The sequence below is a fragment of the Symphalangus syndactylus genome, chromosome 8 (assembly GCF_028878055.3).
Source record: "Symphalangus syndactylus isolate Jambi chromosome 8, NHGRI_mSymSyn1-v2.1_pri, whole genome shotgun sequence".
NCBI classification, from domain to species: Eukaryota; Metazoa; Chordata; class Mammalia; order Primates; family Hylobatidae; genus Symphalangus; species Symphalangus syndactylus.
The window spans coordinates 98,655,342-98,677,582 of record NC_072430.2 but is presented as its reverse complement, the minus strand read 5'-3'; the positions used below and the strand labels follow the sequence as shown (position 1 = coordinate 98,677,582).

At 34.9% G+C, this 22,241-nt stretch overlaps 1 pseudogene; it reads right to left on the bottom strand.

The window, feature by feature from the left end:
• Window positions 1–4,113: 4,113 nt before the first annotated feature.
• Window positions 4,114–21,745, bottom strand: LOC129488799 (uncharacterized; annotated as a pseudogene).
• Between the last annotated feature and the right edge of the window lie 496 nt (window positions 21,746–22,241).

Below are 22,241 nucleotides of genomic sequence, written 5' to 3'. Positions count from 1 at the left end.
GTGGTGATGAATGGCCTCAGCTTTTGCTTGTCGGGAAAAGACTTTATATGTTCTTCATTTATGAAGGTTAACTCTGCTGGATGTAGTATATTTGGTTGGTATGATATTTTTTCTTTTAATATATCATCCCATTCTTTCCTGGTTTGGAAGTTTCCTGCTGAGAAATCTGTTGTTAACCTGATAGAGTTCCCTTATAAATGATTAGATATATTTCTCTTGCTGTTTTTAGAATTCTCCCGTTGTCTTTGACTTTTGACAGTTTGACTATAATATGCTGGGGAGCAAACCTCTTTGAATTGTATCTATTTGGGGGTTTCTTAGCCTCCTGTATTTGAATGTATGAACATCTTTCTAGATTGGGAGGATTTTAGCTATTATGTTGTCAAAAAGATTGTGTATCCATTTGGTTTTCTTTTAGACTTCTTGGACCCCTAAATTCAAATATTTGGGTGCTTTATGGTATCCCATATGTCATATAGGTTTTGTTCATTTTCTTATTTTAAATTTTGTTTGACTGGACTATTTCAAAAATAAATGCTAAGGCATAGGGCTAGAGTCAAGCTGGGCCTGGCAAGCTTGTCATCAAGGCTCCAGTGGTGCATGGCAGAGCTGACTATGACAGGCAGGGGCAGAATGATCCCTAGGCCCTCAGCAAAATGCTCAGGCAGGGTTTCTGTAGCTGCACTGCTGCTCTGATAGAGGTTTTGTTTTCAGTGGCAGCAGCCACTGCCCAGGGAGCATGCATTTCAACCTCAGTTGGTGGTTATAAGCAGGGTAGCCTGTCCTCAGGGAATTTATAATGCATGGTTGCTCTGCTGTTGGGGGGAAGCAGGGTCAATGCCATTGGTTTATGCTTTGGTTCCAGCAGCAGCAGGAATGTGAGCCTCCTGGGATGTGGAAATGCAGGGTCTATTGGGCTTCAAGGTGGGAAGCAGTATGGTGTGGGCTGGGCTCCCAGAATGGCATGCTTGTGTGGCTGCTTAGGAACTGGGGACTGTGTGGGACCCAGTGTGATCTCTTTCTCTGGAGCAATGTCATTGCACATTCTCCAGGCAGCTCCCTATGTAAGTCTCAGGGCCCACAGGGTTGAGGGGCTTTCTCATGGCTAAGATTGCAGGTGTCTGTAGTGGGAATGCAGACCTTTGTGTATCACTCATTTTCCTTTCCCTATATTGGGGAGTCTCTCTGGGCTCCCAGCTGATTCCAAAAGAGTAGGCTATTTCACTTCCCTCTCCTTTCTTGTTTTAGGCATTTCCTGGCAATTCTCTGTTAAAGTCCATGGTTCTCTCTTAGATGATCTATTTGAAGTGTGATTCCTCAATGTTTTGGTTATTCTTTGTGCAAGAGGTGAGTACCCAGTACCTCTAGTCAGGCATTTCACAGCCCCTCATTTTCAGTGTATTTTAGACTTGAGGAAATGAATTAATATTTTAAAAATAGTGGGAGCTGGCCCAGAGCGGTGGCTGACTCCTGTAATTCCAGCACTTTGGGAGGTGGAGGCGGGTGGATCACAAGGTCAGGAGTTCAAGACCAGCCTGGCCAACATAGTGAAACCCCATCTCTATTAAAAATATAAAAAAATTAGCTGGATGGGTGGTGGGCACCTGTATTCCCAGCTACTCGGGAGGCTGAGGCAGGAGAACCACTTGAACCCAGGAGGCAGAGGTTGCACTGAGCCGAGATTGTGCCATTGCACTCCAGCTGGGTGACTGGGTGACAGTGCAAGACTCCATCTAAAAAAAAAAAAAAAAAAGTGTGAGCTATGTTTTCCATGTTTGTAAAGAGAGTTAGAAACAGAAAGAGCAAAGACTAGAATGTGTCCTCTGGTGTTGAGTTGGAATTGGAGGTATCAACATGACATCTATGATACATGGAAATAAGTATGAGAACTATAGACACTGAGGACTACTAGAGTGCAGAGGGAGAAGCTGAGTTAAGAAAACTACCTATCTGGTACCATGCTCACTACCAGAGTGACAGGATCCCTACCACAAACCCTGGCATCAGACAATATGCCCATAAACAAAGCCGCACATGTAATTCCTGTATCTAAAATAACATTAAAAAAACACACAGATGCTAATACTAGTAGGAAAAAGTTTGATGATGAGCAGGAAATATGTAGAGTGTCAAAGTGTCTTCCAAGAAAATACTAAATATTGAAAAAAAAAAGTAAGTTTACAATGGTGAAACCTGGAGGATACTTAGATCATCTGAATGATCTAAACCAACATCATTAATATTGCGAGAACCTACATCAGACACCTCTGAGAAGATTCACTGAGAGACACAGTCTCCCTTCAGTAGTATTATTGCCCAAAATACTTGACCTCATTCTAACTGGGAAGAAACAGTAGAATAACTGAAAATTTTTTACAAAGTAATTGGCCTGTTATCTTAAAAAAAAGTCATTTTCAGGAAATACAAAGGCTGAGAGATGGTTTCAGATTTAAGGACACTAGTTATAATAATTTAATAAAAAGTGGGATTTTGGTTTGGATAGAAAGCTGAAAAATTGATAACATTTCCATATGGACTATGGATTAGATAATAGTATCATAACATTGTTAAATTTTCTGATTTTGGTAACTATATCGTGGTTAGGTAAAAGAATGTCCTTTCTAGGAATATTCATTTAAATTTTTAAAGGGAAAGACATATATTTTTACCTTCTCTTACGAAGTTCAGAAAAAATATAACATATATATATATATACATGCATATATACGTGTGTGTGTGTGTGTTTGTGCATGTGTGTTCATAAAATACTAAAACAAGTGAGGAAAAATGTAAACAATTCATGACTCTGGGTAAAGGGAAAATAGGATTTCTTGTACTATGCTTGCAAAATTCCCCGTGTTTTGAAATTATATCAAAATTAAAAGTTATAAATTAATTATAGATTTTTAAAAATAAGACTCTATTTTAAAATACTGGCTCAAAATTTGCCCTTGTAAAAGAAAATATTTTAAACACAAAACACAGGCTTATTTTTTAAAGATCTTACAATGATGACAAAGATTTTTCTTCAGATCATAGTTACCATAAAAAGGGTACCTGTTTCTCTCTTCCTTAAAATCTACTCAAAATTGGTGAAAGCTGAAAAAAGGAAAAAAAATACACAATTCAGTATCAGCTTATGTGGTTTACTGTTAATTCAGAATTCTTCACAAATATTTTAAAAGGATCTAGTTCATTGCCAGTAGGAATTATTATTAACAATGGGCTTTAATAAGAAAATAATTTAAAATGTCAATTTAAAATCGATTTATTCCAACTCAAGTCATGCTAATATTTAACATTGCTTAAACTTTAGGCTTTAGATATGCTTTTAAAAACAAAGACTACACGTTTTCATCTGATTTTAAGCATGCAATATTTGCAAATGTAATATATGTATTTGTGGAGACAGTTGGTAATTTTAAACTTAGTGAAAAAATGGTTAACTATTTAAAAATAAAATAATGATAAGAAAATTATAGGTATGTAGTAATTACCAGCTCTTCAAAGACAGCCTGTTATTTTAGCATCAATGTGCTAAGAACATTATCTCTGAAGCCAGATTGCCAGAGCAAACTTTGGTCTTGACACTTGCAACTTGTGTGATATCTAGCAATTTAGTTATCCCATCATGGCTTTGGGTTCCTCCTCTGAAAGGTATAGACAATAGTGTTACCTACTTCCTAGGACTATTGTGATGAATACATACATAAATATATGTGATTATATATCAAGCATAAAAATTGTCTATTCTACCATAAGCTATTAGTAAGTGCTTGATATTCTCAAAATTAAAGGAAACAAATTAACTGTCTTCCAAATTAGTACAAAAACAATGGCATGTTTCACAGAAAATATTGTCTTCAATTAAGAATAACTGAAAAACAAGGTATTTTACTAAAATTATACAAAATATATGAATAATTGTCACCCGAATTTATTTCTACTGCATACTTTTCATTATATTTTACATAACTGCCATCTATGCTTATTTCTAATTAACACTTTTCACCGTACTTCATGTCTTTTTTTTTTTTTTTTTTTTTTTTTGCACCAAAGGCGTATCCTAGCTTTATTAAAGGGCCCGCGCCGCACAGTCAATACAAAAACGCAAAAAGTCCCATCAGTTTAATAACAATAAAAAACCCCAAAAGTGGAAAACTGAGGGGGCAGGCAAAGAGACCCCTGGGCCAAGGGCACGAGGAGTCCTGCTCACGGCACCAGGCTTGGCCGCAGGGTCCCCCGGTATTCCTGTTGCTACGAGGTTGGGGGGCAGCGATTGTCCTGTGGGAGCCACCGTTCGCCTGGGTCGGGGACCCTCACTTCTTCTGGGGTGTGCTCAGCTTCTGCATGCCCTGGATCTTGTCCAGCAGGACAGAGATGAAGGCCTCTGTGGGTTTGTAACAGTCAACCAGCAGCTCCTTGACCCTGGCAGCCCGGGCATCGTCACTCTCCATGTCCAGGAGCTCATCTACGTCAATCTCCAGTTCTGGGATCTCCTCTTCCTGGCAGTCGTAGAGGCGCGTGAGCTGCTCCAGGATCCACTCCTCTAGGTTGAGGCGCTTCCGTAGCTCCTTGCGGTCATACTTGACGGTGACCTTCCCTTGGCGCCTCACTGGGCCCTCATCGTCCGCGCCGCCCGGGCCCTCTCCTGCGGCCCCGGGGGGCTCTGAAAGTAGACGCGTGGTTCTGGGCCGCCACTGCCGGGCCTGGGGGCCCAGGCCGCCAACGCCACGCCCCGCGCGGTGCCGCTGTCCACCATGGCGGCCGCCGGGGCCCCGTGCGCGCATCGTGCCCCTTCCTGCGCCGCCGCGTCTGGGACGCCCGCCCGCTGGCTCGGGTTAGCTCGCCGGCTCCGCTCCGCGCGACTCCGCGGCGAGGGCGGCCACTTCATATGTCTTTTGTCTCTCTTGTCTTTCATTCAGTTATTGCTTTATTCTGTTAAATATTTTCCACTTTCATGTCCTTTATTTACAATTCTTTATAATTTCATTTGTTTTCTCCATTTAACAATTTTTCCCATTTCCTTTCCTTTTTCCTTGTCTTGGCTACCTTCACTTGCCTACCTTGTCACTTGTCACTACCATCACTTGCCTACTTTGTCACTACCTAATGTATTTTCCTTGTCACTTGCCTACCTTCTGCCAGAGTTCTGCCTTCTGTGTTAAGAATGTTCCTCTGAAACGAGAGCCCTTTGGAGGAAGACACTCAGGTACTAATTTCTGAGGCTTCATTTCTTATATTTTGTGCTATAGTCCCAACCATCTCCTCCCAATGAGAGTATGGGAAAAGAGCAGAGGGTTCAAAACCTGAGTTGTCACATGGCTTGTTGCAGACCAGCATCATGGCAGCTGGATGGGGAGAATCTCTGAGAAGATGGTCCTTCCAGATTGCCACTCAACAGCTGCCATACAGGCAACTCTCTTCTCCATCTACATAGCCTGCTGTTTCTTACCAAGGGAATAATTCTTTGTGAGTCACATCTATTCAAACACATCTCACAGAAAATATAGATTTGTGGAAACATATGCCTATCTGCAGCTAGTACAAATAAAATATTGACAGTAATGCTGAAAATCCTAAAAACATTTTTCTTTTCAGAATGACTGGTTGAAGATTTTCCTCAAAAACTCAGGAGAAAAATAAATATCATCATACTCCAGGCATGATTTTTAAAAAGCATGAAAATGTTAAAAGGAAAAAAAAATCAAATTTGCAAGCCTCTCTGCCTGTATATTCATATCAACTCACCATAAATCATATACTAATTATTTCCAATATTAGTCAAAAGTAAACCAAACTCATGAGTACTACTTTTATTATATATATGTTTAAATTAATATAAGATGAATTGCATGCATTTTAAAATATTAGTACATATGACTTTAAACATCTTGAAAATATTCCATAAAGAAAAAGCTTAGAAGATTTCTAAATGATATATTAACCTATAAATGATCTGTTTATTATTACTCTTTGTTTAATAATGATTAAAATGATATTATTAAAATGCATACATTAAAATTATTATAAGATAATCTCCTAACATCTCTTGGAAATCTATGCAAAACTGCTCTGGCTTCCATTCCATGGTAATCAATTTTTAAATAAAATTATCTCTTTTGTCATTTTTACTTTCTATTTTCTCTTTTTTGAGGTATAATTTTTTTTTAATTATACTTTAAGTTTTAGGGTACAAGTGCACAACGTGCAGGTTAGTTACATATGTATACATGTACCAGGTTGGTGTGCTGAACCCAGTAACTCGTTATTTAACATTAGGTATATCTCCTAATGCTATCCCTCCCCCCCTCCCCCCATCCCACAACAGGCCCCAGTGTGTGATGTTCCCCTTCCTTTGTCCATGTGTTCTCATTGTTCAATTCCCACCTATGAGTGAGAACATGTGGTGTTTGGTTTTTTCGTTCCTGCGATAGTTTGCTGAGAATGATGGTTTCCAGCTTCATCCATGTCCCTACAAAGGACATGAACTCATCATTTTTATGGCTGCATAGTATTCCATGGTGTACATGTGCCACATTTTCTTAATCCAGTCTATCATTGTTGGACATTTGGGTTGGTTCCAAGTCTTTGCTGTTGTGAATAGTGGTGCAATAATCATATGTATGCATGTGTCTTTCAATGTGGTGCTTTGATATATGTCTAAACTGTGAAATGACTATCAAATTAAAGTTAATTAACATATCTATTACCTCGCATAGTTACCATTTACTTTGGTTTGGTGAGAACATTTAAAAAATTTCAAGTATACAATACAATGAACATTTAAAAAATTTCAAGTATACAATACAATGAACATGAAAAAATTTCAAGTATACAATACAATATTATTAACTATGTTGTACACATAGATCTACAAAACATATCCGTCCTCCATAACTGAAACTTTGTACCCTTTTATAAAATTGGTTTTTAGCTCATTAAGTTTTGGTAAACAGTGACCTTACATGTTAGAAATGCCAAAATTCACTAAAAATTAGGAAAAGTGATGATTCCATCTCTCAAAACTTCCATTTGCTATTTGATATTGCTTTTTGTCTATATAACATTAAACAGAGTTTTTTATAAAATTAATCCTGCTGAAAAGTATATTTTTGCTTATTTTTTTCATAAGGATCTGGACTCAAAAGGAAAACGTATCCAATTTTCTTTTTATCCATATCTAGCTTTTCCTTGTTGTTCTTTTTAGTTGGAAAAAAATGAAAGTGGTAAGACAGGCTTTTGTTATGATAGATGTTTTTAAAGTTTGGGTTGTAAATAAAATACAATTAAATAATGTTAGTTAAGGACACTGCATTTAAAGGAAGGAAATCTACAAATATTTGTTCATCAAGCAAATTCTACAGATAAGAATTTTAAATTTAAATCTGAAAATACTGTGTGTAATTTAAGTCAGTTATCTCATTTATCCCTTTCATGTTACCTTAATACCTCTATATTCAATTTGTTTTCTTCATTTGTACCTAATGTACTGAATATCTGCCTTTTTTCCTTTTGTACTTTTAAAAAAATTTAATTCTTTCATAGAACTAGCTCTCAGAATTTGTGCTTTCAGTAGTAAAAACAAGATATCCATTTTACTTGAAGTTTCTCTATTGCAGAATAATAACCTTCATTCGTAAATCTACATCAGTCTAACTGGGCATTCCTTTTCTGAAATACTGAAGGTATTTTAACTTCAGTTTCAATAGACTTATTCACACAGCTATAATATAATTCTTCCATTTTGGACATAGAAGAGTAACTAGTCTCACAGTACTAGTTACTAGTTACTCGTGGAAGAGTAACTAGAAACTCACAGTAACTAGTCTCCTAAGTTTTTGGTGTGCAGAAGATAGCTATGGGGAATTGTGAAATTCTATTCCAGAGCCCTGTATTAACTCTTTGTGTAAACCTGATGAATTCCACAATTTTTTTATTATTTTAAGAAAATCATATATATTTATAAGCTTTTAGAGATGAGTTTATGAAAACTTCTAACAACCTGATGTATTTCAAAAGATTTGAAAGATGTTACAAATATAACAGAAAAAACAGGAACATTGATTTACAGTAAAAACTGAAACTGTTTGCATAACTGATATTTTGGTACTGTGACTTTTATGAAATTTATTTCTTCTGAAACTTTTTTTTCAAATCTCTTTTCAGCTTTCTAAATGAACCATAATCATGAGAATTGTAATCACTTTTTATTTAACCAGGATATTGGCTGATGGTTTGAGATGAAAATCACAAATATTTACAAATCATATGAGAACAAAACTAGTAGGAATGGTATAAAATATAAACTTTATTGAAAACATAGACAATCTAAGTGAGGAAATGTAGCAAAAACATTATTTGTTTTGCTTTTTAGGTCCTTCCTCATTATTTATCTGTTACTCTCCTTTCCAGAAAATGGACCTAAAATATCCTCAGGAGCTTAATGTCACCCAATTTTGTTATAAACCAGATTTGTAATAATAGCAATTTGCCACTAGTCCCATTTTTTTGTTTGAATATATGAAACTATTTAGAAGATGAATCACATTACCCATCCGTTCAAAGGGAAAAAATGTTTTTTCAACCATTTTTCCTCCAGCCACTGGATATTCCTGTGCTATCTGTGAATTGAACCACAGAAACAGTCTTATCAGTGATCTTAATGATGCTTTGGAACTTAAAGAGTATACAAAATAAGTTTGACTGTTATATTTTCTTTATAAAAAAAGAAATATTTATTTTATATCTAAAGAAATGAACACTTATTTTATCTAATCATTCAATTTCAAGGCTCTCATTTTATGTTAAATTCACTATATTTTTGTTAGCATATGTTCATTTACCAACATGTAAAATAATCTTGGAGGATTTGGGTCATGCAATCAGTAAGCAGAATTTGGCCTCAGCTGTTGGTTATGACAGTCAACAATAGTCATCATTCAACATACAGATGTTTTGTGCTGATTACATATACTGCAACTTAATTAGTCAAAAAGACACATTGTTTTTAAAAATAATACAACAAAAAACTAACCAGTCCAAGCTCAAATTGACTTTTATGGAAAATAAATTGGAAAGTACAAAAAAACTAAATAAGAAAGGAAGAGTTCATCCTCTATTTCCCTATTTCAGCATGGCTTGGGCAATTATAGGAAGATAAAATGACATCTTTATTGCTAGCAAGATACTTAGAACTTTCATTATCTAACATGTTTACTAAGCTGTTTTTAGAAAATATAAGGCCAGGTGCCATGGCTCATGCCTGTAATCCCAGCATGTTGGGAGTCTGAGGCAGAAGGATCACTTGAACCCAGGAGTTTGATGCTAGCCTGTGCAACATAGTGAGACACCATTTCAACAACAACAAAAAAATTAAAAATAGCCAAGTGCGGTGGTGCATGCCTTTGGTCCCAGCTGCTCAGGAGATTGAGGCAGGAGGATTGCCTAAGCCCAGGATTTGGATGCTGCACTTAGCTGTAATGGCACCACTGCACCCCAGCCTGGGCAAAAAAGCAAGGCCCTGTCTCAAAAAAAAAAAAAAAAAAAAAGTCAAAAAAATAATTGAAGTTTCGGGACAGGACAATATTGTAGAAGAAAGATACGCATTTATTTGATAAAGGAGATGTGTTCTTCAGTTCCAATAAAGGGATCTTCAGAAAGAAGGAAAAATAATTAAATTATAAGACTATAACTGAAACCATTGTCTCTCAGAAGTTGTAAAGAAGTAATTCCTGTCTGTACCCATAGTAGCAGGGAGCAACCCAGAAATTGAGGTTTCATGTTAGGGGAGTACAAATTCAATTATTATATTATTGTTGTTGTTATCATCACCATTATTTTAATTTTAAGCAGCTGTGGGGTTGATAGAACTCAGTATTTGAATTTCTGAGTTATCTTTAGGTGAATCCAATTTAACCTGATCAGAATGTATCCACCTGTGATAAAGTGTTTCAACATCTTTCCGCAGTTTATTTCTTTCGTAGACAAATGAATTAATATATTGTATGGAATCAAAATACGTCTTATCTCCCAGCATGTAGATTGAAGAGAAGCCAATTTATTGGTTAAAACTGAAGTCCAGGATTTTAGTAAACTGCACATAAGGCTGTGGTGGCTTCCTTGAAGGTTTGACTTTGCCCTTACATTTCTGTGGGACTCCCAACCCCAGAGGCTATCTCTAAAGACTTGAAGATAAGATTGCATGTCTCTGTATCGACTGGGCTCCTGGAGGATCCTGATTGTTTCTGCCCTTGTCTGGCTCTGCTTTAATCCATGCTTGTTCTGTCTCCCATGTGCCCCAATTTACACTGCCATATTATGCAGCCATTCTGCTGCTTGAAACAAAATAAGCCAAAACAGAAAGTTTTATACAGAATTATACTTTTTGGAATTTTTGAATTATACTTCTATATCCCAAATTTTATAATAAAAAAAATGTTTAAATATACGTTCATTGGGAAGTTCATTAGTACTCTTTATGAGAGACTTGGAGATTTGGGGCATTTTTAACTTATAAATGCTAAAATAGCAATTGTTTTAAAACTGTATTATGATCTTGTAAAATCAAAAGAAGAAAAATACTTCACAAACATTACAGAGTTCACCAATTTTGTAAACAACTACACAATTACTTTATGCTTGTGAATTGTTTAAATTTTTTAAGAATATTTACTAATGGCCATGCCTTCATGAAGACTAATTCAAATGATAATATAAATAAATGAAAATATAGAAGAGGTATAGCTCGAGGTAAAATTTATAGCCTCAAAATAAAAAACCTGGAAGTATATTTTTAGATAATTTGAGTTTTAGTAATTTAGAGATTTAGAACTCAAATCACAAAGGTACCTGAGTAAAGATAATTTCAGAACTCTCTATAGACTATTAAAATGGGGACTCCTTTAGAAAGTTTAAATCCATCATTTAGTTTCAAGGCTATGCATAATTTTTAAATAGAGTCATGTTTAACTAGAAAATGATTTCTGAGCTCTATCTATTGGTCCCTGGTCTCATTTAGGAGAGCTGAAATTGGAATCATAGAAGAGACAGATTTGATGCTGTAGACGAGGCAGACTCACCTGAGATTTAAACAGTAGTGACCATGCATATCTCTAGGATAACTGTTTCATTCCCCATAGCAACCCAGTATCTGGGCAACTGCTTTGGAAGATTGTTCAAAGATTAAAGGTACAAAGAAATTACATGTTTAAATGAAGTAATAGTAACAATTTCTACCTCCTAAATATTTCTCCAGCACATTTTCTCTTTCAGTTCCCAAATCCTTTAATTCTACCCCTTATTGTTTCTATCCTCAACTGATTCCCAAGTATGTATGTGTGTGTATGTGTGTCTGTGTGTATGTCCCATATTAAAACCATCCTACTTTATTTTCTTAGTTGCTGTCAATAGAATCTGGATTTATGTCTATCTATTTACATCTATCTAGTAATATAGATATATATCTATATATATCCATTTTTCTTTCATCCATCTCCTCTTTATCTATTTCTATAGTACAGGGGCCCCCAAACCCTGTACTTGTCCTGGTGTGGAACCAGGCCACACAACAAGAAGTAAGTGGCTGGCAAGTAAGTAAGCAAGCTTCATTTGCGTTTACAACTGCTCCCCATGGCTTGCATTGCCACTGGAGCTCTGGCTCCTGTCAGATCGGCGGTGGCATCTCATAGGAGCGCAAACCCTGTTAGGATCTAAGCTGCATATTCCTTATGAGAATCTAATGCCTGATGACCTGTCACCGTCTCCCATCACCCCCAGATGGAACCGTTTAGTTGAAGAAAATCAAGCTCAGGGCTCCCACTGATTCTGTATTATGGTGAGTTGTATATTTATTTCAGTATCTGTTACAATGTAATAATAATAGATATAAATTTTACAGTAAATGTCATGTGCTTGAATCATCCTCAAACCATCCCCTGTGCTCCCGCCAGACCATGGAAAAATCGTCTTCCATGAAACCGGTCCCTGGGGACCACTACTACAGTATATCTAGATAGATAGATAGATAGAATATCTATTGCCTATTATGTGCCCAGTATATCATCTATTTTCCCGCACTGTGTAACACTCAGAGCAAAAATGCATATACATTCTTCACTATTACATAAAACATTCACACACAAGTAACTCATACTAGATAAATTGATGATTGCTGAATTCTGCCTGGTTGTAGAGATAAAGAATGGCTATATCCATTGATAACACTCCCAAAGGGTGTGAATCATTTAGCCCGTATGTATAAAGTGGATTAGAAATGTGTGTTCATTTTGGCCCAGTAATTACTATTTGAGAGTCTATACAAACAACAGCAACTACTACCACTGCTTCACACAGAAGATGAAGCTTTTGGAAATCTTTCATTTTTCTTTAAACTTACGAACTTAACTCATATGCAACCATACTTTTTTTTTTCTCTTTTCTGGTATGGTAACAAAGACATCTCCACTCATTTCTAAGATTAATCATTTAACTGGTATAAAGTTGCCTTCTGAAAAATACATAATGAAGTCATTTCGATGTTCCATGGTTTTATTGATTTTTCCACGCTCTCTTCAAACTCTCACTCATTTAAGTTCATCTGTCTTTAAATAAATAAAAAAACGAAAACAGGAATAACAACAAAAAACCTTCTTCCAAGATTCATGACAATCAATGATTATCTTTTCCTCTATCTTTTAAAATCATTTTCTGGAAAAAGTTCCATAAAATAATTGTCTTTGTTTCCCTCGTCAGCTACTCTCTCCTCATTCTATTTTCTAGAAAATCTATGATTCCCTCAGTCTATTGTATACAAGATCATTAATTTCCTGCTTGTTACCAAACAATACCAGCAATAATAGAAATAGCTAGTGCTTATAGCTCTTAGGCCGTATGATATGTATTTTCTGTGCATATTCTTGTTTAATCTCTATAATAATCCTACAGTATAGGTATTACTGTTGATCCTCTACATTGGACAGCTGATAAAACTGTGTGTCAGGGAGTTTAAATGTTTTTTTCAAAGTCATAGAACAAACAGGTGACCAAAATGAGACTTAAACTCAGACTACATCTGACACCATTGCTCATGATGCTCGCAATTCTATTGTACTGTTTCAAAAATCCTTTAAATATTTGACAGTATCTATATTTTGAGAGGTTTTCGGGTGTTGTGTTTCAATTTAAATGTTATAGGTGTTTTACTGGTAAGAGAGGCTTAGTAGCCACAAAACTGTTAACTACAATAACAGCTTTTCTGTTTTTATGCTAATTATTTAGTTTTTTATCAGCTGAGTGTTTGAGAAAGTACCTAAATGCAGATGTTATTTACTTAGGAAAAAATTCCATAAAATAATTGTCTTTATTTCCCTTATCAGCTACTCTCTTGTCAATTTATTTTCTACAAAACCTATGATTCCCTTAATCTATTATATACAAGATCAGTCTTAGTATACAGTCCATATCAAAATTGATAACATAAATAGTAGAATAACTTCTAAGATAATTTTTGTGTCTTACATTACCTTTTGAATATCATTTGTACTTCACCTATCTGGAAAGTACAACAAAATTAGGCATTTTTCTTCATAAAACTCTAAAAGAGAGTAAGCAAGGAAACTGGTTATTAGAAGCAAAGACAAACATTCGAGGATTAAAATGATAGTAAGCACTAGGAATTACCCATTCTAACTCCATTCCCTCCTGCCCAGCCACATGATAGAAAACTTAAGGCTCTATGCGTCTTTTTCCTCTCGACAAATGCCTTGTTAGCTTTATTTTAGCTAATGCCTTTTAGCTTTATTTTAGTTAAGATAAAGCTAAGTGGCCTAGCCAAAAATCTTAAAAGTCATAAATAGTGTATTCTCTAATTTGAGAGAGAGACAGAGAGAGAGAGAGTGAGAGCAAGATCAAGGACAAGAGAGAGAGAAAAATAAGTTATCATCTTCTAGGATGTATAGTACTTCTCCGTTTGTGAGACATTTAAAGCACAACCTCCCCAATCTCGTCTTTGGTTTAGTCCTTCAGAATGGGGAGAAAGTAAAAGATCCAACTTTCATTACCTAAAAATGTAGACAGTCCAAGGATTAATGATTTAGCTGCTGTACAGGGTGTCAAATTTAATAAATCCATATATCTTTCTGGCTGGATTGTTGTAGATGCATAATTTTTCTCCCCAACTCATTTTGCTTGCTGACTCAAACTTTTTCTTACTTTGTGGAAAACCACAGTTGTAAGGCAAGGCAGTTTCAGAGACAGGACATTGCTTTCAATATGCAGCCAAAGATTTCCACACTAAGAATTGTATGAAGATGTTAGATTAGCGAAAATCTGAGGAATATGTGTGTGGCTATATATATATATGTGTGTGTGTGTGTGTGTGGCTATATATGTGTGTGTGTGTGTGTGTGTGTGTGTGGCTATATATATATATATATATATGTCCTGAATGAGCAATCTTAATTCTGTCTACTGGTTGCCTAAAGGTCTTCAAAGGTGTCAGAGTCATAGTCAGGATTCTGGTAGAAACCAGATGAGTATTTTAACTTCATTCTGACCAATATTACTTTCTCCAACCATTTTTTTACTTGTTTATAAATTTCAAAGTTGAAATTGAAGGATATTCTAGGCATATACTGTAATTCTTCTGAGAGAATTATAAAGCTTTGCCTGTATAACTACAGTTTAATTTTGTTTTTTTCTTTTTAGTGAAAATTGATAAAAATATTTTTTCAATTACCTAAAAATTATGTTATTTATTTATTTATTTATTTCATTTTATTTTTTTTTTGAGACGGAGTCTCGCTCTGTCGCCCAGGCTGCAGTGCAGTGGCACAATCTCGGCTCACTGCAAGCTCCACCTCCCGGGTTCACGCCATTCTCCTGCCTCAGCCTCTCCGAGTAGCTGGGACTACAGGCGCCCGCCACCACGCCCGGCTAATTTTTTTGTATTTTTAGTAGAGACGGGGTTTCACCGTGGTCTCGATCTTCTGACCTCGTGATCCGCCCGCCTCGGCCTGCCAAAGTGCTGGGATTACAAGTGTGAGCCACCGTGCCCGGCCAAAATTATGTTATTTAACTAGGGTTTCTTCATTTTATTCTAAATGCCTTTGTGTCATGTAAAATGTTATTAAGATTTATTAGGTCATGATTTAAACCTTTGTTATTTGATAATATCCTAATAAGTAAAATTTTGGACATTTAGTTGTTTTTAACTTATTTTCATTGGAAGTATCTCATAACATTAATATATTGCTGAGACTAAATTAGAAAATAAAATAAACATAATTTATCTTCAATAGTGAAAGGGTTCTTACAACATTTATAAATTATTTTAAATATAGAAACTTGCTAAAAAGTGGAAATTTTAAAAATAGCAGCCTATGAAAATCCAATGACTGGAAATAATTTCTACCAGTTAGTCATGTTGACCAAATTATCTTTGACCCAATCACTCATTATCAAATTGTTTTTGACCAGACCTCCTGCAGCTACTGAAGTCAGTCTCTGCACCTGTTCTTTGAATTTTAGAAATTTTTGCTTACTCAGAAACTTCTATCATTATCTTCTTTCTCCATGAGGACTGAGGAAACATCCCAATATTGAGAGGGAGGGGTAAACTTAAATGTAATGCACAACATATATGAGTTACACATATATCTAATGCCAACTTAGATGTAATATTCACTGATGGCCAAATCTCCCATGAGGGGATGGACGAAGGGGCTTAAGTTCTGGATAATTTTATTTTTGTTGGCTTTATCACTTCTTAATTGTTTTCATATGCTTTTCTTATGCCAGTGAAGTACTATTTTTTTCTGTTTTTTACTTTACTTGATTTTTTCTCTATTTTTATAAAATTAATGCTTACCCTCTTGGGTTCCCACTGTGAAAAATCTGTAAGACATTAGGAATGGATAAAGAAAAAACCTTTGTGAACTAATGTAAATAGATGTTATCTTCCAATTCTGCATCATTATTTTGAATTTACATTTATACATATAAATGCTCATTGAATATTATGCTTTTAATCTTCTCTGGCATGTGTTATATACACGACTGTTATACAATACTTCTGGCAAATATTCAAATTTCAGGTTTTGTTCTTACTTTTCCCTTCCAATCAATGTAAAGTATATGCTAGAGTTTTTCTATTCCTTGATTTCATGACTCCCTAGCTGTAGCCTGATCCCCCTTTCCCTCTTATGAACTTCTGAAAAGATATGCATATGTGTCCAAGTCCAATTTTTCAACTCTCAATCTATCCTTATCCATTTGAAATCTGGCTCCCATCTTTAATACTTACTTAATATGCTAAATAAAAGATAACTAATGATTTTAAATTGCTTACATTTATGGGTGCTTAAAACCATTTTTCCCCTTTCTAAACATTTTGCAAATATTTTATTCTCATTAAAATTCTCTACTATCTCTTGGTTTGTTTTTCTCTCTTTGTGAGTTTCTAGTCTTAGGAATTCACTTTGTATTTTTCCCTGTGGATCATTCCTGAGATTTTGCTTTTCTCAGGTACACTCACCTCTATCTTCTTCTCTACTTACTTTAAAAAGTGTTTCTTTATCAGGGATCATCAACATTTGAAGCATGACTCAAAGAATCTCAAAATCATTTGTAAAATGTGTTTCATACACATATTTCAAAAGATGGTCAAAATATAAAATTTTATGTGTATCTCACAAGGTCAATAATCATTGTCTTAAATGCTCTTCTTGTAGATTAAAACCACCTTTTACAATTTTAAATACCAACTATAAGTTATAAGCTTATAATTTACTTATTTTCCTTTAGGTATATAAAAGTAAAACCTGGATATGCCTTGAATATACACAATTACCTAAACCTGACCAGGCTTAAAACTGAATTCATCACCCCTTAACCAAGACTTTTGGTAACTCCAACATTACATTGTAAGATCATCAGCTATACCAATGCTCAAATAAAAGATCAAGTTTATCTCTACATTATTTTTCACAATCCCAGCTTTGTATTACCAATTGGTATGCCCGTTGCATATACATATCAAAAAGCTCCTTCCGTGCAAAACTTCATGGTGTTTCTGTGCCCCAGCAATGAACAATCCAAAAAGGAAATTAAGAAAACATGTTTTACATTCAAAAACATACAGAAAAATAAATACTTAGAAATAAATTTAATCCTTTGGGTATATACCCAGTAATGGAATTGCTGGGTCAAATGGTATTTCTGGTTCTATATCCTTGAGGAATTGCCACACTGTCTTCCACAATGGTTGAACTAATTTACACTCCCACCAAGAGTGTAAAAGTGTTCCTATTTCTCCACATCCTCTCCAGAATCTGTTGTTTCCTGACTTTTTAATGATTGCCATTCTAACTGGTGTGAGATGATACTCATTGTGGTTTTGATTTACATTTCTCTAATGACCAGTGATGATGAATATTTTTTCATATTTCTGTTGGCGATATAAATGTCTTATTTTGAGAAGTGTCTGTTCATATTCTTTGCCCACTTTTTGATGGGGTTGTTTTTTTCTTGTAAATTTGTTTAAGTTCCTTATAGATTCTGGAAATTAGACCTTTGCCAGATGGATAGATTTCAAAAGTTTTCTCCCATTCTGTAGGTTGCCTGTTCACTCTGATGATAGTTTCTTTTGCTGTGCAGAAGCTCTTTAGTTTAATTAGATTCCATTCGTCAATTTTGGCTTTTGTTGCCATTGCTTTTAGTGTTTTAGTCATGATGTTTGTGCCCATGCCTGTGTCCTGAATGGCATTGCCTAGGTTTTCTTCTAGGGTTTTTATGGTTTTAGGTCTTATATTTAAGTCTTTAATCCATCTTGAGTTAATTTTTGTATAAGGTATAAGGAAGGGGTCCAGTTTCAGTTTGCTGCATATGGCTAGCCAGTTTTCCCAACACCATTTACTAAATAGGGAATCCTTTTCCCATTGCTTGTTTTTGTCAGGTTTGTTGAAGATGAAATGGTTGTAGATGTGTGGTGTTCTTTATGAGGCCTCTCTTCTGTTCCACTGGTCTATATATCTGTTTTGTTACCAGTACCATGGGTTTATACACAAAGAATTATAAATCATTCTACTATAAAGACACATGCACACATGTTTATTGCAGCACTATTTACAATAGCAAAACTTAGAACCAACCCAAATGCCCTTCAATGAAGACTGCAGAAAGAAAATGTGACAAATATACACCATGGAATACTATGCTGCCATAAAAAAGAATGAGTTCATGTCCTTTGCAGGGACATGGATGAAGCTGGAAACCATCATCCTCAGTAAACTAACACAGGAACAGAATGCCAAACACTATATATTCTCACTCATAACTGGGAGTTGAACAATAAGAACACACGGACGCAGAGGGGAACAACACACACTGGGTCCTGTCGGGGTGGGGGAAAAGGGGAGGGAGAGCATTAGGACAAATACCTAATGCATGTGGGGCTTAAAACCCAGATGAGGGTTTGATGGGTGCAGCAAACCACCATGGCACATGTATCACTATGTAACAAACATGCACATCCTGCACATGTATCCCAGAACTTAAAGTATATTTAAAAATGACAGAAATTTAAATAAGGAGGTGAAAGATACAGAAAACTACAAAGTATTGCTGAAAGAAACTTAAGACCTAAGTAAATGGTAGAAGAGTGCATATTTATGAATTTGAAGATCTAATACCAGTAAGATGGCTACACTCCCCAAAGAAATCTATAGAATCACTGGCACAACAATCAAGATGGAAAACTTAGCCATATCCCAAGCCTTCTTATTACTATTTCTCCCCTTTTAAATTTATAATTCTTCAGTAACAAATAATTCCAGATAATACATTATATTCTTTGATGCCTCTGACCTTTGTGACAATGATTCTTTTTGAATTTTCTTCTCTTACTTTGTTAATATCAGTCACTTCTAGTTACCCGCCAAGAATCTGCTCCTTCCTCAACTCCTGTCTCTCTGAAATGTTTGGGTGTTTCTCTTGTTATTCCTATAATCCTTATGTGAACTGCACTGATGTATTTTTTACATTATGTTGAAATTACGCTTTTATATGTCTGTTTCCCTGAGACAATAAGATCCTAACTTGTAGGGTTTGTTTTAATCAATGCAGTACTTCAAACATCTAACCCTTAGCTCCTCAAATTTATTTGTTGAAATATCTTTATTATCCTGGGCTCACATTTATTTTTCATGGCTTTATGTCTTATATATTTTTACATCTTATATTGATTATGTATTGACTTTTTACTTCATATTTTGTTTCCAGTGATTAATTGTTTTTAATTTCAATATCCCAGAGTGTATATATTGTTCAAAATCAGAAATCACATTGAGATCACAAACTTAAACTTACCCAGCATTGCAAACCTGCCTAGTTCTTTTCCCAGAGGAGAAAAGGAAACTTTCCTCTTTGACTAAATACAAGATTATGTCTCCTATTAGCATTGTCAGGCTGCAAAGACAGTAGTTCTTGGGCCTTATTATATTATCTACCAAGTTTTTTTTTTTTTTTTTTTGAATGAGGTAAAACCTGGGAAACAGGACAAAATATCTGCTTCAGGTTTCTTTACAGTCAGTCTTAAGGTATGATTTTTGCATCAATTATAATGATTTTCTCAATTCTGACAGCATACATGATGTATAATAAGAGATTACAATAAAGCAGTCGCTTTCTATTTTTTCAACTAGTTTTAAAACCAAAATGATATCCAAGTTATAAAATAGAAGTTCATTTCATAAATATAAATGAATCTTTCTATATATATATTTTATAAAATCTATATTGTCAAATAAAGCTATCATCATTAACAATAATATATAAAACAAGAGATGGTTGTTTATCTTTTGACCGAACAAGGAATGTATACACATTTTTATACACCTTATAATTATCAGTATGGATGAATAAAAAACCTGCCATGAGCCTGAAAATGTCAAGACTCTTAGCACTTAAATCTGAAAACTCTACAGAACTGCTAGTGCCTCAGCTTTGACATTAAAAAAAAAATCAATTTAGGAGAATTTAGAAAATCTTGTGCTTTTTACGCTGCTTATAATTACATATTTACCTTATAAGTTTGTCAGATTCCTTAAGGAACTATCAAGTACTTCAGGTTACACAAAGAGAAACGATAGTATTAGAGAATAGAGAAGAGAAATAAAAAACAACAACAACGAATCAAAGATATTTTCTAAGCCATCAACTTTTCCTGACAAAAATAATACATTAAGCTGAATAGTTTTGAATCTGAAACTACCAGTTTTGGTGTCATGCTAGAATTCATTCCCTCTGTACCACCCGCCCCCACCTCAGAGCATATGTCAAGGTTTTTAAAAATATAACATATCAACATATATTCAAATATATATGTGTATATATATATGTGTGTGTGTGTATATATATATTAGTTATAGCATATATTTAGTTGTATGGTAACTGAAGTAAAGCCAATTAAGGATTAAGAGAAATGCTTGAATTTAAGATTTTGTTAATCATTCAAAAATAAAGCAGTGTTCTTAGGAGACATGTTCCAGAATGTTTTGAACTATGTATGGGTATAGCATAAGGAACTTGTTGTAGCAGGACTGTGTCAAAGGAAGGGCTTTTTTTTTGACTTACCTTCTTTCACGCCACAACATTCTTGTGCTATTTTTTCATTTGTCACTCTCTCTTTTCCCTTTTACAGTACATACTCAGAGCGAGTGTCTTATTTTCAAAGTGGGACATTCTTACTGCTGTACCATATAAATCCTTTCCTCTTTATAGACACAGAACTATCCTGGAGAGGCCATCAGTGACAGATCAGGGGTTCTACACTTCTGTTTAAAGTCCATGCTCTGTCTGTCTTGTAATAGCCTTCTCTATATCATAGGCTTACCTCTTCAAAGACCTTTCAAACTAACTCACACATACTCGTTTTTTAATCCGTGGTATTGATATCCTAGAGCTCCTAGAATGCCCCACCTTCTGGATTTGAGTGTTCTCACATTAATGGTTCATTCTTCCTTCGAATTACTGTAACCAGACTTTAGATCTAATAGATTAAATGGATTCAGGCTAAACAATTTTTGCAAAAGTACTTCACAGGTGATGCTGTGACCTTCCTGTTGGAAAAGGCCACGATTCTGGTTGAGGGATAATATGACTGATCACTGAGTAGGATGATGAAGTTTGGCTCCATCCATTGTAAACAACAAGAAATTTATGAAGTGTTACTTTAGTATAACATAAATTGCTGTTATCTTACCAATCTTTCAGCTAATGGTTTTATCGTCAATTATTGTCCAAATCAGTGATTACACAGGGAATTACAATATGGTAATTTTCTAATTCTATTATTCTTTCTAAATTTAAATGCCATCCTCTTGTTAAAATTATCTTTCTCTGACCAACTAGGACTATATATTTCTTCCTCTAGAACAGTGTCAATGCTTAAGTACTTCTCTTTAACTAAGTGGTTTTGGAAAGTATTTGGTGTTATAGTTACTCACAATTATGGCACATAAAATTTTATTTACCTCTTTGTTCTTTTGCTTTTGCTATTTCGAATATCGTGCTGGACTAATGGACTTTTACATGTGAAATGTGTTTTCATTAATAGCAGTCTTTTATGTGCTATTCAACTTAACTCACCTTTTGTCAGTAGACCCAACTTTAAACTGGCTTCCTTGTCCTTTTGATACAGCTCCATTTTTTCCTTGTTTTCTGGTACAACAGAATGTTTCAGACTCATACTGTAACCCCTTACTTCAAATTTGGATCAAATGTTCCCCCAAATAGCCCTAGTACTAATCAGATGCAAATGATAATTAAAGGCCACATTCTGGCAACTAGAGGTACATATTGCTACTAAAGTAGCATTGCTTCTAGAGTTTTTTTAGGAGCTGTGACCTGAAAAGAAAAAAAACATAGATATACATGTATATATTTGTATATAATATTGATTCTTACACTAAAAATATCCATTCTCCATAATAAATTATTTGCTTTATATTAAATATGAATTCTAAGTACTTCTACATCTTTAGATACAAAGACTACTGACTTTTTAGGGGTTCATATTAATCTTAGTGTCAATTATTAGCTCTAGTATGCTAATTATCGATTAAGCATCTTTAAAACAAAAGTTTTAACTGTTAAGATTACTGAGAAAGCCAATTTTTGTATGTTAGTTTCTAATGAGACTTCTTAATAAAACTGGACAATTTGGTTTGCATTAATTCCCTCAC